The sequence below is a fragment of the Acinonyx jubatus genome, chromosome C2, assembly GCF_027475565.1.
Source record: "Acinonyx jubatus isolate Ajub_Pintada_27869175 chromosome C2, VMU_Ajub_asm_v1.0, whole genome shotgun sequence".
Classification (NCBI taxonomy): Eukaryota; Metazoa; Chordata; class Mammalia; order Carnivora; family Felidae; genus Acinonyx; species Acinonyx jubatus.
In genome coordinates, this window is record NC_069384.1 from 43,083,264 (window position 1) to 43,091,352 (window position 8,089).

An 8,089-nucleotide genomic window follows, 5' to 3' on the forward strand; every position below is an offset into this window, starting at 1 on the left:
AAGGGGGAGGACAGAGAGAGGAAGAAAGAGAGAATCCCAAGCAGACTGTGCACTTGAACACACAAACCACAAGGTCATGACCTGAGCCAAAATCGAGTCAGAGGTTTAACCAACTGAGCCACCCAGCCACCCCAAAAATAAATTTTTAAAATTGAGATATAACTTACGTATATTGAAATCTGAAGATCTTATGTGTATATTTAAATGAGTTCTGACGATCGTAAAATCTATATACTCATCATTTAAGACAAAGTATAGGATATTTTTGGTGCAGTACAGGGTTGCCATGACAGAGCTGCAGCAGCTCTGGGGGCAGGAGGAGGTATGCTCTGTGGTGAAGAATCTGGGGAGAGACAAAGTCCAGAAGATACAAGGCCTCATGTTCCAGGGCAGCACCAGCTGTTGTGAGGACAGTAGGGCTTCCATTGCAGCTGATGCCCCAGTACATTGAGCGTTGCCATGCGCCTCTGGTGACCAGTGCATTGGATAAGTTCCAGGACCACCTGGCCCTGTGTACCATGCATTGCAATGACGAAGCCAAAGATTCAATAGATTCAGGAAGTAAAGAGTGTCAGGTGAAATGGAAGCTGGAGAGTTGAGTGACTAAGTGTGTGGATGACCACATGTACCTCATCCCTACCATGACCAAGAAGATGAAGGCGTCTCGCCTGTCTATTGGGAAATAGAAGTCTTTGCAATTGGCCATCAGAGCTGACAGCAGGGACCTATTTAAAATGTGAAATAGGAGTTTTGGACTTTGAAGTGAAGTTTGATGGAGCAAGTTTGAGGCATGTGCCACTTGCCTCTGAACCCTGGTTCCTTTGTTTCAACCTTAGCGAAACCGAAAAAACTTCTGCTAAAATTTGGGTCAGACATAGCACAGGAGAGGTTTTGATGGCCTCAGTTTCACATGCTTGTCTTGGCACTAGGGATCTCCCTTGCACCAGGCCTGAGCCCTCCAAGGTACCAGATTCTTCTTAGTATATGGGCACCAACAAGCTGGCAGGTTCCTCTACACTGCCTATAATCTGGTGGAGTGTGAGTAGAGGTGTTTCCATTTGTTGCCAACCTTCTGTTTATCAGAAGGACCTCTAAGTCATTTTCCATAAGCTGTAAAACAAAATCCACAAGGTCACTAATTTAGCAAGGGAAAAAATGGTTTCTGGGTCTTTGTTTTGCTTGGTTTTGTTTTATATAGAAGATCATGAAGTTGATTAAAGATGTGGAGCTGGGAGAGGTAGTTTGGATAAGAACTTGAACAATTCCTTGTGGATATCTGTTTCTGGCTATCAAGATGTTAATATGCATTTCTTGAAATACGCATTACATCTTTCAGCCAGGAGACCCTGTAAAAACATGAGAGGCGATGTTACACAGGTTATGGGAAACCTACCTTCCCTCTGATTGCCATGATGGGCCCTGAGGCTAACTGCAGCAGAGCAATAGGACAATCTTGCAATAACACGCTCCCTTGAAGGGAAAGAGGGTTTTGATTACACTACATGCCAGTATCCAGGAGTAAACATTGAAGGAGAAACTGTTGCCTTCTTAATTAAGAGAGTTATTAAGCACTAAATTTGGAAAATCCAGAATGGAATAGAAGTCTTAAACTCATTATTGCTTACTTAGCCCCCTGAAACAACAGAGCTCTCCTGAGACACTCCCTTGGCAACAAGAAGGTCAAAGGAGAAAAAGTAAGCAGCTCAGGGGTGAGCTGTGATTCCTTTAAAGGAAAAGAGGAGAAACTCCCTCGTTACCAAATGCCACTTTTGCTTGGGCCTTCTGTAGCAGTTTGCGGGCTGTCCCAGCTCTAGCACCCTATCATTTGAGAAAGACCTTCTTGTCTTTCTAGTAACTTATTACTTGAAATGACAATATAGCCTGTATTGGGTGTTTCAAAGCTGTGATATATTTCCTAGTGGTTTGGTTTTTTAAAATAAAGTTTAGTTTTTCATCCAAAAAACAAAGGGGGTATGGAATACTTCTTTCATCTCCTTACCTGTTCCATGCCCCAAAGAAAACCACTCTTATTTCTACCATCAGCAATTATCATTGCCAGGTCATGGACTTTCTATAAATAAAACCAGAAAACCAGAAAGTGACTATTCCTTTGCTTGGCTTCTTTTGCACCTGCATTTTGGAGACAAAATAATATTTATTTGGAGATAAAATTTATTTGGAGATTTATTTAGAGATAAAATAAAAATATGTGCTTAAAAGTCTGAAATATATAGGAAACAAAATAGGATATTCTCTCTTCCCACACAATAACGTGAGAGACCCTCCTCTCCTTTTGTTTCCTTTCTGCCTGATACTTCCTGGATAAATCACCAGGGAGAAATTCTAGGAACCCTGAAGGATGGTATGTAGAGAACCCCACTTTTCATGACTTTAGACTTACGTGAACAAGGCATGTGTCTTTGTTTTGTGAAACCCTTGAGATTTTGGAGTTGTTTGTTACTGCTGTTGGCATGCCCTAATATAAGTAGAAAGTAGATGTCTTATTTACTGCCATTGTAAAAGCAAAACACAAATTAAAAATAAGAAACTTAATTCTCTCTGTTGAAAATAAGGGAAGAGACTGCCTTTCCTTAGAGCATTTACTTTAGAAAACTTGACAGTAGTGAATTCTTATCTGTCTTGAAATATTTGCAAATCTTTTTAAAAGCTAAAACTGCCACTTGCTGGCTTTATGACCCAGAAATGTCTCTTTCAACAAGCAGGGAACCATCGCCTTGAAATGTAGTCATCAACAAGGACAGGGCCTCAATCTTCCAATTTCTGGGGGAGAATAGGAGCCTAATTTTTGTAGCGCCTTTTGCCAAGTTGCAGAACTACCTTTTTCCAAGTTGCAGAAGATGCTGGCAAGTCTTCTTACTTGAAGACTGGTTATTGTTTCTCTTGAGAACATGTATGTAAATGGTGTTCATCTGTGTGGCTCTTTGAAAGGGTGAGAGATCTTTCTGGTTTTGCAAACTCTTAGCAAATTATCTGTGATGCACATCACATTCTGGTTTAATGCTTATGCAATAATGAAGTTGTTTTATCTTTCTTTTATCTTTGTGCAGAGGTTTTTGAGAAGATTTTGTTTTTAGTTATATTTCCCCAACAATTCTGGTAATGAAGACAGTATGTTTGGAAGTTCCTGAACTGAGCAATGCAGCCGAAGGTCTGTGGCCACACAATAGTCCAGGTAAGTGGCCATGAATTATAGAAAAGTTTCCCCTCCAGCTCTCCACTCTTTTGGAGTACTAGGTAAACCACCACACTCTCTCAGTTCAAGATTTTACTATTGAATAGCATGGGTAATACAGGTTCTGAAACACCATTCAGATCATATTGTTGGAAAATATGAAAATGCAAGAATATTGCCTCTAGCTCTCCCTCTTTAAAAAGCTGATATCTTTCTGTCATATTTTGAATAGATATATAAGAATCTGGTTCTTTAATGGCATAAGAACAGTTCTTTTGATTTGGATAAATTAATGTATTTTCCGGGATTCTTGGGTTTCATCCCAAATAAATTAATTATGGGTATTTGGGGGGATATAATTCTAAGAAGAAAATGAAATATGATTTGGATAACCAGAGCCAAATATTGAAGAAAAAAAAAAAGAGAGGAAATGTGAGACTTAAAGGCACTTCCCCTTTATCAGAGCTTTCCTTCTTTCTCTACTGTTCCTGTTTTCTCCATTCCCCCTGTATCTCTTTGTCCTTCCTTGCCTCAAACTGACTCCTTGAAGAAGGTGATGATTTTTTGAACAAGCAGTTCCCTCATTAGTGGATTTCCTTGAAAAAAAAGGAATAAGGGCACAATTTCTTGACTGGTTAATGAATCACCCACTCAGTTTGATGACACAGGTTTGTGTATCTTATACCTTGGACCTGAGTTGTTTTCATATTTTAGTCTAGATTCCACTTTCAAGTGTCTCTTCTCATCCATGCACTCTGTAGCTAGGAAAGCAGACTTAATGGTGAGATGTAATTGGGGGATAATGGAGAATATAGTGAAAACCTATGACCCCCTGTATAACCAGTAGAATGGGGAGTAGCTACACCAGTCACTTGGAAAAAGGCAGGCAAGCAAGCTATTAAGTGGATGAATGCCAGCATGGGAAGGGAAATAAAAATGCCCCATAATTTACATTTTTCTTGTCTCAGTGCTAGAAAAACAAGCCCTTCCTATTTGGACTGACAGAAAAGCTGATAGCACTGAGTATCCAGAACTTCCATTCTTTCACATTCACTCAGTATGTGTTTTTAGGTCTGAGGTGAGTCTCTTGCAGGCAGCATAATCATGAGTCATGTCTTTTTAACCCATTCTGGCACTCCTTGTCTTTTGATTGGAGCATTTAGACCATTTACATTTAAAATAATTATTGATAGGTGTGAAATTAATGTCATTTTGTTAATGTTTTATAGTTGTTTTTGTAGTTCTGTTTCTTTTTCTCTTGCTCTCTTTCCTTGTGATTGATGACTTTCTTAAGTATTATCCTTGGTTTTCTTTCTCTTTATTTTTTGTGTATTTATTATAGGTGTTGGGTTTGTGGTTAACATAGGGTTTATCTATAGCATCCTAAGTACATAGCAATCTATATTAAGTTGATAGTCACTTCAGTTCAAACACATTTTAAAAGAATTATTTTTTTTTACTTCCACATCCATATTGCATGTGTATGTTGTCATATTTTATATATTTTTGTTCATAATTTTCTTCTAAGTATAGTCTTTTCTTTTCGCTGTAAAGAAGTCCCTTTCACATTTCTTATAAGGCCTGTTTATAGGTGATAAACACTCTTAACTTCTGTTTGTGAAACTTTTTATCTATCAATTCTGAGTAGTTAACAACATTATCAGCAGAATATTCTTGATTGTAGGTTTTTTCCTACCAGAACTTTGAGTAAATCATGCCATTCCCTTCTGGCCTGCAAAGATTCTGCTGAAAAATCAGCTGATATCTGTATGGAATTTCCCTTACCTAACTTCTTTTTCTCTCTTGCTCCTTCTAAAATTCTCTCTTTATCTTTAATCTTTGACATTTTACTTATTATGTGTGTGGTGTGGACCTCCTTGGGTTCATCTTATTTGGAAATCTCTGTGCTACCTGAACCTGGATATTAGTTTCCTTTCCCAGATTAGGAAAGTCTTCAGTTATTTCTTTAATAGGTTTTCTCCCTTTTTTTAATCTTCTCCTTCTGGGACCCCTATAACATGAATGTTTGTTTGCATGAGGTTCTCCAAAAAGGACTTTAACCTATCCTCATTTTTTAAAATGTTTTCAATGTTTATTTATTTTTGAGAGAGAGAGACAGAGTGCACGGGGGGAGGAGCAGAGAGAAAGGGAGACACAGAATCCGAAGCAAGCTCCAGTCTCTGAGCAGTCAGCACAGAGCCCGATGTGGGGCTCCAACTCACCAACCACTAGATCATGACCTGAGCCAAACGGGACTGAACTACCCAGGTGCCCAACTTGTCCTTATTTTTTAAAATCCATTGTTCTTTTTGCTGCTCATCTTGGGTGCTTTCCATCACCCTGTCTTCTATACAGTCAACCCATTTATCTGCATCCACTAGTCTCTTATTTATTCCCTCTAATGTATTTTTGATTTCAGTTATTGTACTCTTCAACTCTGATTTGTTCTTATCTATATTTTGTATCTCTTATTGAAGTTCTAAGTCCATCCACTTTTTTCTCCAGTCTGATGGGCATCTTTATGATCACCACTTGAAAGTCTTTATCAGGTATATTGTTTATCTCTGTTTCATTTAGTCCTTTTTCTGAGGTTTTGTCTTGTTTCATTTGGAACATATTCCTCTATCTCCTCACTTTGCTTGACCTCCTGTGTTTGTTTCTATGAATTAGCAGAATAGTTACCTCTCCTAAGCCTTGGGAGCAATATTGTGTATGGTCTCCTGCTTTGTAGACTGTGTGTGCCTGGTAACTGCAGCTGTCTAGTTTGAGCTGTGGCTGGCATGGACTGGGGGTCCTAGGGGATCTGTACTGGGGGCTAACTTAGTTGGATGGCCAGAGCTAAAGTGGGCATGGGTGGGGGTAGTCCTTGGGCTCTCCACACAGAGGCCACATGGCAGGACAGCTAAGGCTGAAGTGGGTACAACCCAGGGAGTACAAAGGCTCTTTGTAAAGAGGATGCCCTGGAAGTATAGCTAACACTGAAGTGGGCATGGGCCGGCAGTCCCTGGGCTCTCTGCGCAGAGGGCATCCTGTCAGGATGGCTGACGCTGAAAAAGGTGCAAGTTGGGGAGGTCGGGGGCTCTATGCCCAGAGAGCTGTATGCACAGAGGGCATCCTGGCAGGATAGTTGAAATTGCAGTGGGCACATGCCAGGGTGTCCCAGGGCTTTCCACACAGAGTGCACCTTGGCAGAACTGCGGAAGACAAACCGGGTGTAAGCTGGGGTGTCACAGGGTGCTCAGTATAGGAGGTGACATGGCAGAGGAACTGGAGTTAAGGCCAGCACGGGCAGGGTATTCCAGGACGCAGGGTGGGGCAGCTGTAGCTGAGGCAAGGTGCTAACAAGGGGGGTGCCCAGATTCTGCTGCTGCTGTCCATGCCATCAAGGTCAGAGGGAACATAATCTATGGGGCTCACCAGCCCCTCCTGCATAGAGCCCCAGCAACTCCCCCACCATTTGGCAGAGTTCTAGGGCTACTTCCTTCATATTCTAGTTGCTTTTTTTAAACCATGGATTTTTTTTTTTTTCTCTGTCCCAGGGCTTCTGGGGCTTGTATGGACTAGGAGCCTGGGCTTGCTGAGGCAGCAGGCCAGTTATGGTGTCCAGACCCTATTCCTGTCTGTGCAATCAATGTGGAGGGGGAATGTAAACTGTGGCACTTGCCAGCCCCTTCAACCCAGAGAGAATTCCAATAGCTTTCCCACCATTTGTCAGGGTTTTAGAGCTGGTTCCTTTATACTCCAGTTGCTTTTTTTAAACTGTGGCTTTTTTTTCCCCATGCCTCGGAGCAAACAGATCTGTTTAGAGTCACTCTGTGTTATCCCTCCCCAATGTATAGCTTGCAGCATCAGGGTGGGCATTCCCTTTGCTACCGTGACTTTATCTCTTTGCCATACTCTATGTGGTCTCTCCACCTTTTGTTGTCAGCCCTCAGTTCTTCAGGAATAATTGCTTTATAAATAGGTGTAGATTTAGTGTGTCCATGGAGGAGGCGACTTGAGGATCTTCCTATGTCACCGTTTGAGACCAGAACCCACAATTTCAATATTATTGTGTCTCAGGGAATAGGGAGACTTAAGGAAAGGGAAAGATAGGGAGAAACAAATGGTTGCTGGAACCGGCTGGCAACACACATTTATTAAGTTTGCAGGCTTTGGGGTTTATGGTGCCCCCAAACAATTATAATAGTAAGATCACAGATCACCATAACAAATACAATAATACATTTGAAAGCTCATGGGAATTATCAAAATATGATACAGAAACACAAAATAAGCAAATACTATTGAAAAATAATATCAATAGACTTAGTGCAGAGTTGCTGTAAACCTTCAATTTGTTTAAAAAAAAAAGAAAAATATCTGAAAAACACATAAAGCCAAGTGCAATAATATGAGGTATGCTTGAATAGCTTACTGAATAAAAGTAAACATTGAGTCCATGTGACATGCATGTGTGTGCAAGAGTGCAGAGAACAAAAGGCTCTTCTATATGTAAAAATACCCATAATGTAAGTGGAAAGAATAATAGAATAAGAATATTAACGTGTTTCAATCATCAATGTAATACTGATGCACTTATACACTATCAATGATTTTAGTTACTACATATTTAGTAATGTGATTAATCTTATAAAGATTTCTTTTTATAATGAAGTCTGAGGACATTACCTTAAATCAAGTAATGGAATTTAATATCCAGAATATTACAAAATGACCTTATGGCCTTACTAGAGTGATGAACTGAAAGTGACACAACATTATTTTTATAGTACTCTTGACACATTGTGTTTAATCTGAACAAAAAGATAACGATCAAGCAAATTCAAATAGGTGAAGAGAATTAGGAGGAACAAATTTCCAGTTATGCAATACATAAAGAATAGGGAAATTAGT

At 40.0% G+C, this 8,089-nt stretch overlaps 1 pseudogene; it reads left to right on the top strand.

The window, feature by feature from the left end:
* Positions 1–274: 274 nt before the first annotated feature.
* LOC106982991 (protein FAM136A-like) lies at positions 275–791 on the top strand (annotated as a pseudogene).
* The last annotated feature ends 7,298 nt before the right edge of the window (positions 792–8,089 follow it).